This window comes from Takifugu flavidus, chromosome 19 (genome assembly GCF_003711565.1).
Source record: "Takifugu flavidus isolate HTHZ2018 chromosome 19, ASM371156v2, whole genome shotgun sequence".
NCBI classification, from domain to species: Eukaryota; Metazoa; Chordata; class Actinopteri; order Tetraodontiformes; family Tetraodontidae; genus Takifugu; species Takifugu flavidus.
In genome coordinates, this window is record NC_079538.1 from 564,587 (window position 1) to 577,500 (window position 12,914).

General features: G+C 41.7%; 1 protein-coding gene across 3 annotated transcripts in view; it reads left to right on the forward strand.

Annotated features, from left to right (window-relative positions):
• The first annotated feature begins 1,626 nt into the window (after positions 1-1,626).
• The window catches only part of lrfn2b (leucine rich repeat and fibronectin type III domain containing 2b), a 43,817-nt gene continuing 32,529 nt past the window's right edge, over positions 1,627-12,914 (forward strand). For 2 of the 3 annotated variants that reach the window (XR_008947293.1, XM_057016475.1), the window contains exon 1: positions 1,629-1,843. The gene's annotated coding sequence lies outside the window, so the exon portion shown is untranslated. Of the gene's footprint in view, positions 1,844-12,914 lie in introns of all 3 variants that reach the window. The other variant, XM_057016478.1, reaches the window with a different exon arrangement.

Here is a 12,914-nt window from a genome sequence, read left to right on the forward strand (position 1 = left end):
CCCAGCCCCCCCTTCTGTATTAATTTACAGGTATCGCCGCCTTCGGAGCTGCATGATGACCTCCGGCCCCACTGACCCACTGTATAAATAGTGTATTTTATGTGTTTCTGTGCTCTGTGCCCATCCTCTCCTCTCCTCTCCTCTCCTCCTCTCCTCTCCTCTCCTCTCCTCTCCTCTCCTCTCCTCTCCTCTCCTCTCCTCCCCTCCCCTCCCCTCCCCTCCCCTCTCCTCTCCTCTCCTCTCCTCTCCTCTCCTCTCCTCTCCTCTCCTCTCCTCTCCTCTCCTCTCCTCTCCTCTCCTCTCTCTCTACCCAGCCAGCCATCAGCAGGATGGTCCCCCTACATGAGCCTGGTCCTGCTCAAGGTTTCTTCCTGTTTAAGGGGAGTTTTTCCTTGCCACTGTTGCTTGTCTGGGGTTAGGCCCTGGGATTCTGGAAAGCGCTTTGAAACAATTTTGATTGTAAAAGACGCTATATAAATAAAGATTGATTTGATTTGAGAATTAACAGTGTTACTGTTGTTCATAGCAGCTGCTCAGTTCATTCATCTTTAAATCCAGAGTGGTGGCAAGCTTTAGAAAATGCTAGAGGTGAATCAACACACCGGCCACGGCTCTCCACAGCTGCCCCTAGGTGTCCATGTCACGGACAAATCTAACATTTTTTAATCTCACCTGCAGCTCACGCTCCTGCTGTTTAAATCACATATAAATGTAGGATTTACTGATTTAAAGCAAGGATACGAAGAAAACACAAATCCAAACTATTGAGTACTCTGGTGGAGAACCAAAGTTGCCTTGGGTGAAGAGTAGACATGAGATCTCCAAATCACATTACTTGACATCTAAATAAACTAATAAATAGTCAGCTAGTTCTGTGAGTTTCTATCAATGGGGCTTGGTTCATTTCTCACTTCTTGTTCTCTCCAGTTTTCTCTCAAGATTCCACTTTGCTCGTTAGTGTAAGTTGACTGGACACCCTAAATTTCCCCTGGGAATGAATATGTGGGTGAATGCTGGACCTGTCGAGTCTGTATTCCTGCCTCTCGCTCTCCCACTGCCAGGATTGGCTCCAGTAACCCTAATAACAGATGAAAATCAGGAATTCCTGCAGGAGGAAACAGAACACAGCTTTACCTTTGAAATAATTATAACTGCACACACAGTAAATATGGTGCATGCCAACTACAATAGTGAGATCCTCCGATGAGTGAAACACGAGTGAAAAAGGACCAAATGAAAGTCAAATGCTTGTGAATAGATCACTAAGGAAACGCACAGAGGTGAAAAGAGAACTTTGGCGCTAACAGGTACAGTCTGGTCTCCGGGTCTCGGCTATTGCTAAGGCACCATCATCAAAATTCTAGATCAATAACTAACTTTCCTTCAAGATAACTAGTCGACTCGAGACTAATTACATTCTACTCCACACGAGGGCGCTGCCGCACTGGGAAACACGCTGAGCAGCGGATTATTGCATTGAGATTATAACAAGCAACAAGGTCTGGCTAGATTATGAAAAAAACGATTATTTCTTTATTTCTTCACTCCGTTTCTTCTGTTAGAGGCGATCGGAACTACATTTATTCCTCATCTGTATTGGAGTTTGTGGGTGAGCGAGAGAGGGGGAGAGAGAGGGAGAGAGAGAGGGAGAGAGAGGGAGAGAGACTCGGTGCGCACCTCGGTCCATCTAAACGCAGGGAAGTGATTCAGTTACGCGCGGAATGCACGCCTGGAATGGAAATGATAAAAGATGGTTTGGGAATGAAAGATGAAGTGAAAACACTTCGAGGGTCGACGGCGTGTTGCTGCCCAAGGAGCCGCTTGAGAGCTTCTGATGCGGGAGGTAAGAAGTGGCATCGAGCCGCACGGTGATAATCTCGGAACTTGATCGGATGCCACGGAAACGAGCGGTCTATGCGTAACCCAACAGCGATCGAGCTATCAGTACAAAATATGTCATATGCTGCTTCTGGCACTTTTGCATGACTGCTCTGTCTTCATCGCAGCTCTAATAATCCTCTCATCCGAGCACCAAAGCGGTGTTGATGTCGACAGATAATGCGCTGCGAATATTCTCACCGTCGGCTCGCATCTGACATCAGATATTATTTGGTTTTTTTTTTCTGAGCAAAACAATGTCCTGAAGAGCATGTATCCACATCCCTGTCCCCAGGGACTGGACAAACACCAAGTTGATTAAGAGAAGCCTCATAAAGGCAACACTCGGACAGATCTGCTCTTAAGACTCCACAACCTTAAATTTTCCCAAGACTCCTGGCAGGTAATCACAAATCTAGTGGGTGTGTGACCATCACAAAGCCCTGCATGTCGCCCCCACACACAGGTCACCAAGCTGCAGGGAGACGGGAGATGTAGGTGAAGCAGCATGCCAAATGAGGGAATCTCCAGCTCTGATCCTACTGTCTGCAAAGAAGTGACCTTTGCCCCTCAGCAGATTACAGACCTGCTCTAAATGACTTACCATTAACCCGTCCAGCGCATATTTCGTTGTCATGCTACAGAAAGTGGAGCAGCCCGGTGTCCTGATTACCAAGAAGGGGTGGAGTTGAAGGGGTGGGTGGAGGCATTAATCTACCTTCACATCCATCACTGAGTTCCCCAAAGCCAGGCACCACAATGAAACTGCTAATCCCTCTTTAATCAGGGTTTAAATCTGCCAGAGCTGTGACTCATGAAATATGGATCTGCTTCAATTTTAGCGTTGTTATGGCACGCCACGCACGTTACAGTAAAATGATGTAATTCTGCAAAATAATCTCCGTCTAAGGCCCGAAATTTATATTCATCCTACAAACGATCAACGAAAATCTGTTTTACTGTTTTGTTTTTATGTTCATTATTAAAATAATGTCAAAGTCATGTCGAAAAGAAATTTGAAGTTTGATTTAACTCTAATAATGGCATACCAATGTGGTCATTCATTTAGCTTAAACTATTACATTTAAAAATTGATTTATTACTAAAATGCCACTCACTCCTCCCACAAGTTCATCTTCACTGAAAAACAACAAAATATTACCTTAGATGAGAGAAATATGACTGATATTAAAGTAAAATCAGTCAAGCAATGAATGCATTCACTGTGATTTTTCTTGCCTTTTGTAAAAAAAAAAAAAGAAAAAAAGGCCATAAACACACAGAAACATTTACATTAATTAAAGGGGATTTTTAAAAAAAATGTTGGTGGAGAAGGTGGATATTTAAGGAAGTCCTGTGTCACGGGAAATGTTCTCTTCAGAAATAACAAGTGGCTATCAAATGTCATTCAAGCTGTTTGTCTGGTGGTCGTAATAACAAGGAAACGCTGCCACGAAGGACCAAAGTGAATTTATCACACACCACAGAGGAATTTTCAGTTTCATTTTCCTTATTTATCAGCAATATTTTAGCACTTGAGATTTAGTCATTGTTTTCCCCAGGCCTCAGCATTACCAGATTCTGACAAGCGTGGTGTCGTGGGTTTGGGCTGCGAGCTGAGCGGCGGCCAGGTTGATCTTTGGATTCTCAAATAATACCTTCTTTAAGCAGCCCCTGGGCCTCTCAGCGGATCTCCTGGCTATAAATAATGGCACATATGTTTCCCTGTGCTTGGCTGGCATACACTAAGGCCTGTGCGGGGCTTCAGACAGAGTTGTTTCTCAGCGCTTAAAGAGTGAATCACCCCTCCACTTCTCACCTGCCAGTCATCTCTGTACTTCTCCCTCTCTGGCTTTGGCCGGCCAGCCTGTCTCCCAGCAGAGATGGAAGGGTAACATGAGTAACAGCCTGTTTGGTGAGCTGAAGCTTATGTGCTGTAAGTGTAATCACTGCAAGCAACTGGAGCAACATTCCAGGACCAGCCATTGAGTCATATGTGAGAGGAACCGCGGAAGGATGTTGTTCAGCAGCACAGCTCAATAATGCACAGCAGTGAATCATAGAGCTGATGCTGGTTCAACATGTGGACGAGGAGAAGAATGTGTGACCTCTAGCAGCCCCCATGTAGAGGCTTAGTAGTGCAGGTCCAGTTTGGCATTTGTCCTGCGTGTGAACACTTCCACAAAGAGATCGTGTCCTTTAACTGACAAACTTACTCATCTGTGTCCCACTATGATCCTCTGGAGTGGTTGTCATAGGTCAGAGCACTCCTCACTGCACTGGACTGCATACACAAGATTGCTTAACAAGCACTTTCAGGTGCAATAGGCGATACAAGTGCGAGTCCACTCTTCTGTCCGTCCTGCATGGGTCCTGCTTTGAATCTTTAATCAGAACTCCTTTCCAGCTCCTCCAGTTCTATATTTTTCCACAAAACACTGCATGAGTAGATGTTTAAGACTCATATTGCTGAGAGTACTGCTTGAAATGCATGTGTATCTGTGTGTGTGTGTGTGTGTGTGTAGCTTTAGCACACTAAAATGAAGCAACATGCAGCGTTCTAGGCTGGTGGTGGAAGTTGCATCCAGGTTAGCTGTCTGTCATCCATATGTACTCCACCTGCCTGAACTAGCATATGAGCAGCTGTCCATCTGTGTGAGATTAACATTTCTCTCCCCTGTATGCACAAAGATTACACAACGCTTGTTCCAATAGGATACAATATTGTGTGTACGGTGTAATTACAAGAGTCATCTTTCAAAGACTGCGCTTTCCATTAGTATGGACGTAAGTGTCTTTTATATTCTACAGCAGCGTCAATATTTAGCCCACATTAAGCAACACTGTTATTTTCCAGTTGGTCTTTCCTCTGAAAAATCAAACCTCCGGGGATTTTAATGATCTAAATCCATCCATTTTAAAAATTTAATACATTATCTGCTTATGCAGATTTAAATATGCAGACTGAACATAGATGCAAAGCAGGAGTTGAACGCCCTAACCTAACTGCTGTCATGGGCTAATCACCACTTGATCTAATGATGATGCAGCCTAGTTTATTTTTCAGGTATTTATATTTCTTTATTTACTACCTAAATGCCCAGTGAGTAAATGTAGCAGATTAGGTGACTATAAAATGATGGCCAATAACAACTGAACTACTGACTTCCTCAAATGGCAGAGCAGATGGTTAATACTTCACCATAATCATATACTGTATCTGTCTGTTATTAAAATATATGAGGATTAGTGTCCTTTAGGTCCCTAATCTATTCCACTTAACTGCTCAGCCTTTTAAAACCCCATCGCTTTCTGCCTGTGCAGAAAAATGATGCATCTGCAAACTTAATTACATTGCCGAGGAGGTTCGCTCGCTCACTCACACCTATAGGGAAATGTAGAAGCTCGAGCCAGCTGAAAACATTTGAAGGCACAAACCCCAAAATTCAGCCTAAACCTCGCTGATTTTTGCAATCAGTAGCTTTAGTTCTCCTAATTTTAAAGCTGCTGTGGAGTCCACTCATAAAGAAAACTGTAACGGATAAATAAGAGCTATCAAAATCTGTATCAGCATGCACAAACAGCCACAATGATTCTATCTGCTGACTGAATCGAAACTGAATTGGTCCCTGTCTCGGTAATCACAGTGAAACATCTCTGATATTGCAGTTCTGGCTGGAAATGAGGCTCTGGCGCGTTGTTGGCCTGGACTGGCTGCATCTCTGTCTGGCTCAGCAAGGGCTGATCTGTCTAAGCCAGGAATTGGCCAACCATATAAGAAGGGGATCACAAATCATGAATAAATAAGGAGCACAATTGGCACGGGGCCCACGTACATACTCCTGACAGGCTTCATCGTGGTGATTGTGCACTCCACTGTTCATGCCGCATCATCATTGTGCACTAATATTTACTTTACACCTCAATCAAATAACATTATGAACAATGAAGGCTTCCTAAAAAGTTTTAGATGTCTGTATGCTCGCGTGTCTGTCAACTACTAATGTAACCCTATGTCATGTGACTTTACGAACACAAAAGTGCATCTGTTTCAGTCCATCTGTATAAATCCAGGAGTCATCGGTGGTCCTTTGCTTCGTGACGTCTTCGTGGTTCATGTGTCGACACAAGCTGGATAACTGTCTCCCGAACGTGTGTGTGGGAGAGGCAAACAGTCATGATTGAGCTGTTGTGGATGTAGAGGAACAGGAGGGTTGGATGAGACATGAGGAGAGCAGGAAGTGCACTCTTCATCTCTGTTGTGCACAGATAGACCTCTTCATCAGCGTGAGCAAGCGTGTGAGAGTGTCATTGTGTCTGCAGCTGAACTGACATCCTTCACTCTTTCAGAGGCTCCAACACATTCGGGTCACATCCTCCTACATGGGCTTCACCCGACGAAGATGATTTGACTTTTTTTAGCGTCTCATGTTAACGATGGTTGTGTTTGGCAGAGCAGGCGCCGCTGGGGTCTCAAGTCCCTTAATGAATGGAGCTCTGTCCCAGCATTGCCAAGTCAGCCAGCTGCTTCCATGCTCATTCTACACACACACACACACACACACACACATGCACACACACACCCTTGTCTTTGTGAGGACTTTCATAGAAATAAAGCCTAAACATAGCATAACCTAACCATCCCAACTAACCCCCAAACGCTAACCTCAACTGAATTCTAAACTCAGCATCAGGACAATTTCTCAATCCTCAAATAGTCTTTTGAAGTTTTCTTTTTTTTTTAAAGAAGAGAAAAGACAGTAATTATGCATCTACAAGCTTTAATATACATAAATATGTATAAAATATACATATATAACACATATTTAGTCCTTTCCCCGATGAACCTTTTACACCATTTGAGCCAACGCTGCACAGGATTCTTGGCAGAAATATGTGGATCATGTCGCAGTGGGACAATTAGTCAGAAAACTACAGTCAGTCCTGTTTCAGCAATGAGCAAAAAACATCCTGTGTTAAATTAGATTGTAGTTTAACGATACGGGTTGCATATAGGAAATCCGCGCATTGTAATGCTGGCTAGGCTGCAGCTATTCTGTAAATCTGATGACCTTAGTAATGAATTGAATTTTGATAAATTCTTTTTTTTTACTCAAATACCCCTTTTTAAATGTTTCAGCTCATTATCTCAGCTTTCTATCCCTATTTTTAAAGCGCGATCAAATTTAATGACGACTTCAAAGAATGAAATTCCTTCCACATAGGCACTGTATCATATATCCTATGGCAGATATGCATCCTATTTTCTATTTAAAGTCTGAAGGTATAACATGAGCCTAATGACAGAGTGCTGTGAGGCAGTATGGACAACAAGAGCTTCTTGTTGTAATTTTGCTCACACTGATGCATCGTGTAAATGATCTGCTTAGTGGATGGCCACTGATGTGAGACAGACCCTGAAAAGAGAACGATGAAACCCAGGGGATTTGGCTTTGAAGTGAGGCTGAAGGTGGAGGAAGAAATAACCTACATATTGTACAGTACAGCTGTGAGGCAGCACATGAGGCTGCTATTCACAGCAGGATGTAGGTCTATCCTATATGGGCTGTACTTCGCACACTGGTGCAGTATAGTTAAAGAGCTATTCTGCTATTTACCATTAATGGATTACTGCTATTTGTGAGTTATACATTTTAATTGCAGCTCACCGTTAAATACAGAAGATGTGGTGTAGGTCAAGAGAGCTCACTGCTTCAGAGATTACAAAGAAAACTGTCGCACTCCAAATAAAAAAATAAAGCTTTAAATATAAATATTATACACACAGAAAGCTTTTAAAATGTATATTATAATTTAACATTTCGTAATTAACATTTCAACACAGTCATACTGGTCATTGTAGTGATTGTACTGTAGAATAAAACCCTGTTCTTAATGCAAGACTGTGGCAGCATAGGCTGGCTATTGAAGATGAATTATTCATGGAAATGTTTGTGGGAATAAAATGAATACATGACTGGAAATGTACTCGCCACTATATGGTCATTCCTTCCAGTTATCAATCTATTGATTTATTTATTTGTCAGGAATTTGTAACTTTTATGAGTTACATATTAACTGTTTAGCAAGGTTTTCTACAGAATATAAATGAGCATTGTGGGGTTTTTTTTACAAAGGGAAACAGATAAAGCAAAAAAATGTTCCCTTATCTTCTCAGACAGTATTTTAAAAAGCCTTTTCTGCTTGGATATAATGGGTATGCTGCCCGTTATCAGCTGGGGTTTGCTCTTCCGTCATAGTGCAAAAGTGCATAATTTTACTTTTGGCATTATACCGTCAGAAAAATCTTGTTTTCTTGGTTGTTGATATTCTTCAGACATTCATATCTAATTTACAATAAAAAGATATACTTTTAATAGACCATAGAGGCTCAACATTATGTTGTCTTATTGTTTATTATATATTAGAGTCTGTTTTTAATGTTAGTGGCCAAACTGTCTTTAAAGGAATTCAATATTTAACCTGCAGGCAAAAACATTACATGAATATTGATTCACAATGAAAATATATAAAATATAGGTATAAAAATTGAATAAAACAGGACAATTGACTTTATTTTTAACATTTGTTTAAAGCTCAAAAAGCAGGTCCAAAAGAAGAAACCAATGTCTTTGATGTGAGTCCAGTCACAGTTGTAGTTCTGTACAAGGGGAGAAGCCGCAGCCTTGAACGAAACCAAACATTACAGACTAAAATGCCCTAGTGATGTAAAATTCAGGTGTTGTGATTTTATTTATTTATTTTATGGGGTTTTAAAGTGGCAAAAGTTGTGATTCACTGTGGTGAGACATCTCACCTACACTGCTCATAGATTTGGGTCTGCAGATGTAACGTAGCCCTGGCTATTCTTAGACTCTGTGGCTATACCGATGCCACTGGTGAGCTTCTGTTATTTTTACCCATCTTTGGCTGTCTCTGGACATTTCCTCTCACTTCTCCAGCTGCATAATTGATTGTTGCTGTTTTTCGCTGCTGGCATTAGTGCACTCTTTGTACTCTGCATCTAGTTGGTCTTTAACATGCTGCACAGTTGGCAGCCTGCTCTATTTTGGGGCTTGTTTACTGCTGACTTTGCTCTGCCTCCTCTCACCTCTACATACCTGCCATGTTGATGACGGCTTGAAACTCACATACAGCTGTCTTATAAATGCAAATATGGACACGGGTCATGGTAAATGAGGGCACTAAATAGGGCACAGCGATCCTCATTAAGACATCCATGTAAAATGGCATCCTCCCTAGTTAGTACACTATATAGGGAGTAGGGAAGGATTTTACAAACATCTCTTGCCATTTAAGGCCCAGGATGGACTCAGCCATCACATCACTGGAGACCATTCTGCCACCTGGGCCCCAGTTACCACACCACTGAGGAACAAGACCAAACAATTCTACTGTCCATCTCATCTTTAGCCCTGACTGGAGCATCTAAGTGTGCACAACAAGCTGATCTATTATTTTCATCTCTTATTCATGATTAAGCACATAAAAATCAACAATCATTGTCCTTCAACATTCATATACAGTAAGACAATTTTCCAACTGTAGTTTTTAAGACAGACATGTAGGATCCTCCTCTGTCCTGAGTCAGTCGGGTTGACACTCACGACCACGCAGAAAGAGAACTGATGTCAGAAGGACACATAACACTAATGCAGCTCAATGAATAATACATGACCCAGTAGACCTTCCATTAGAGGAAAACTCTGCCGCAATGGCCAGTGTGTACTGTAGTTCTCCTCTAAAGCTTCCTGTTTGGTGTTACAGCAAGTGACAGAATGTAGATGTCACCAGTGCACAGCAAGGTCATCGTGGAAACCTGCAGACTTCTGGTTTGTCCAGTTATTTGGCAGAATCTGACAGCTGCTCTTTCCATAATCGCCAGTCTAACATGCAGAAATACGCAAAAGATCTACCTTTGGAGAGACAGAGAACAATATTACCTATGACTTCTTTTTTCCTTTTACCTGTTTCTGCTGTAATTACAGATTTATCGATTTCCATAGAGCTAGCAGCTTTTATTAGCAATAGATACACAAGTTAAAGGTTGTATCAACCATGTGACGCTGCTATTGTTGAAACAATAAACAGCGGCGTAACCCCAGCCGTGCTTTGTGATTGGCCAGAACACGTGGGGAAGGTCATAACAGTTTCAGAGTGTTTCTCTGAGCTTATACGGACAGCAGGGGGTCCTAAAGTGGGCAGAGTTTTTCCATTCTCCTCTCATTAGGAAAACTGCTGACTGTTAAAGACAGAAGATCTCCTGGATGTAAAAATGTATTTTTTAGCCAAAGAAAAAAAGCCGATCCAAACTTAAAACCAACAGGATCTTTGGTTTCACAGTCATTATTTAGGTGTGAGTACGAAATCAATACACAGACTGTGGTTATAGAAAACTGAGCGTGAACGGACAAGTCCTCCACGCAGCTGTTAGATGTTTGAACCATGTCAAGGGCAGACCCGGCCAGAGGGAATCAGATCTGGGAATAACATCAGCACCTTGGCTTGTGAGATGTCTACTATAGGCATACCCTTGTAATCAGGATGAGGAAGGTCCCCACAGAAGCCCAGTCACACATTTTTATTCAGATATACAGTTCAGCTATACTGAGTCAATTCCACAACAGCACAGTTTAACACATTCACCAGAAATGACTTTACCTGTAATGAATTATGCTTATACTTTCATAATTTTGAGAGGATATTATCATAAGCCATCTGTATGTGAATGCAGCTCAAGAACATTGCTAAGAGAACATTTAGATCTAAGCGGCCACACGGGTTTAGCTATGATCGTTGGCTGTATTGACCTAACAGATAGCATGGAGGAAATAAACTACTCAGCATTTTCCAGTCCTCTTCCTGTACTTTCAATATAAAATATTTAGATTCATTATTTATACCATTGGTCCCTGTGTGTATAAGCACTTACGGCTCAGATCATAGGTCTCACCAGTGGAATATGACAAACTCTTATTTGCTTAAGTGCTGCTTTCCTGAGCCTAAAGCAGATTTAAGGCAGCGACAGAGGAGGGCTAAATAAATCCCAACCCCCAACTCTCAGAGAAAAATAGTCTGTTATCCTTTTGGTTCGTTTTGCAAGTGTTGCTGCCGTTTCTGCAATAAGAGCATTATTAAACACTGCTGGGATTTTTTTTCTCTTTTGAGAGTATCGTCTGAACCTAGCAAATTCCATCATTTCCCACTGCCTTCAGGCCTTTGCTTTGCTGCTTTCTGTTTTTCATGAAGAGGAACATCCATTCACAAATGTGTATCACCACCAATTAAATCTAGCAAAATGAATAAATAAAATCAGTCATTGCAAGATGGCTCATTCATGCAGAGTGGCAGCATGTTTGATGCATGTTTGATGCTCATTGCGGAGGTCAAATTCAGATTACATCTGAAAACACCTTTTGTAACCTGCACAGTGTCAGATTTAAGCACCACAACAACAAAAAAGAAGAGTGATACTAAAAAAAATCAAAACTGCCCCAACCCCTAGCCTTTCCCTTTTGAACAATTCTGACTGTTATGCATACAGAAGTCACAAATGTAGTTGTGATGCTTCGACAATGCTGGTACCTGGTGTGGTAGCATGGGAAGCATGCAAAATCCTCTCCTAACAGAGAGATCAATTTGGAATTCTACAAAAAATAATATTCAGCGACAGTCAAGGTGAAGGTGACACACATAGAAGCAATAATATCATAGAGTAGTTTAATGTTTGCAGGAAGCGTCCTGCCCACCCCTTTACCCCTGTCTGAATGTAAAAATATGATGGCAGATCATCCTGTGACCCCCATGCGGAGCCTCATTCAGGACTTTGTAGTGCAGAGTTGCTCTTAACGCCTGGATTTAGCCCAGCTAATCAGATCAACTTGGCATGACAGACAACTAGGCCGCAGGTATTAGCATGCTCGCCCTGTTGCAGCACTCTAACAGGTCTGTGTTGATCCAAGAAGCGCCACACAAATTTGGAAGCGCATCATGTCCTTTTGACAGCCACAGTATTTCGCAGCACTCTGTAACCTTTTTTACATTCAGACCAACTTCCTGTAGTTCAGCTCACCTTGAGTTAATTGAAGAAAATACAAAATGAATACAGAATAAAGTGGGAAAGGAGTGCTCCAGCGAGACTGGCGCCAGATTTGTGGTGTGTACCTTTCTGCTTTATTGGAACGCTTTCCGTTTGTCTCATATTGTTCCCATCAGCTTGCACTGTGTCTCAGTGTCTTCTTCCTCTTCTCGGGTAGGGAAGGGACCGTTAATTTGTGTTTCTCTCCCCATCTGTGTCAGATTGTATTTCTATTCAGGCTTTCAGCTCCCCTGACCTTGACCTCAGTCTGGGTCTTTGGACGCCTCTGTCTGTTTTGTTCTGACTGCTCATGTACTCAACTACCAATTCAACTCATCTGTATTTTTATAGTGTCTGGTACACTGAAAATAGTCTCTCGGGGCTTTGCAGGGCCAGCCAGGGCCTAACCCCCGACAAGCAAGAAAAACACCCTTTTAACAGGAAGAATCCTTGAGCAGGACCAGGATCATATAGGGAAGGAAACTTCCTGCTGATGGCCAATTCTGGTTATCATTGAAACTTCTAACCCTGCCTGATTCTGCTGTGGTACGTAAGGTCAATTTCCCTTGTGCTGCTCTAAGAGAGACATTGAGTTGCATTTTTTTTACATGGTTCTATTAAATTGCATCTCTTGGTTTTAGAAAATATAATCTCCCAAGCTATATTTAGAGGATGCCAAGTGCTGTGTTTTGCATATATGCTGCTTCACAGTACTTCTGATTGTAGTGGTTAAAATTAAAGTAGGAAGTATTTCTATATATTTCTATATTATTTATAAAAATGCTCAAAGATATAATATTATGAAGAGAAATTTGTCAGCATGGAGTTGATTGATTGATTGATTAAATTGATTGATTGATTGGTTGATTGATTGATTGATTGATTGATTGATTGATTGATTGATTGATTGATTGATTGATTGATTGATTGATCATTA